Source organism: Oncorhynchus nerka, linkage group LG19 (assembly GCF_034236695.1).
Source record: "Oncorhynchus nerka isolate Pitt River linkage group LG19, Oner_Uvic_2.0, whole genome shotgun sequence".
In the NCBI taxonomy this organism is placed as follows: domain Eukaryota; kingdom Metazoa; phylum Chordata; class Actinopteri; order Salmoniformes; family Salmonidae; genus Oncorhynchus; species Oncorhynchus nerka.
Window position 1 is genome coordinate 184,100 of NC_088414.1, and position 554 is coordinate 184,653.

Genomic DNA, 554 nt, shown 5'->3' on the forward strand with positions numbered 1-554 from the left:
ACCTTAACCATTTTTAAAAAACTATACCTAACCCTAACCCTAACCCTAACCGAATCAAAACTAGACAAACCTAACCCTAACCCTAACCCTAACCTAACCCTAACCCTAACCCCTAACCCCTAACCCTAACCCTAATCCTAACCCTAACCCCACCCTAACCCTAACCTTAACCACTCTAAAAACCCTTACCTAAACCTAACCTTAACCATTCTGAAAAACTATACCTAACCCTAAACCTAACCCTAACCTTAACCACTCTAAAAACCCTTACCTAAACCTAACCTTAAACTCTCTAAAAAACTATTTCTTACCCCAACCCTAAACCTAACCTTAACCACTCTTAAAAACTATACCTAAACCTAAAACCTACTGACAGACAGTCTTTTAACCCAACCAAACGGGTTAATCTACAAGTGGGCAACAATGGGGCCTACTACTTTGGCCGGCCGCGCCCGGACCCACCCGGCCTACGCGCACATGTGTGGAGTGCACACCCCTCCCTTCCCCCCCTTCGGCTTCCACGTGTCAGAGATGGAAGTGGATCAACCGACTCA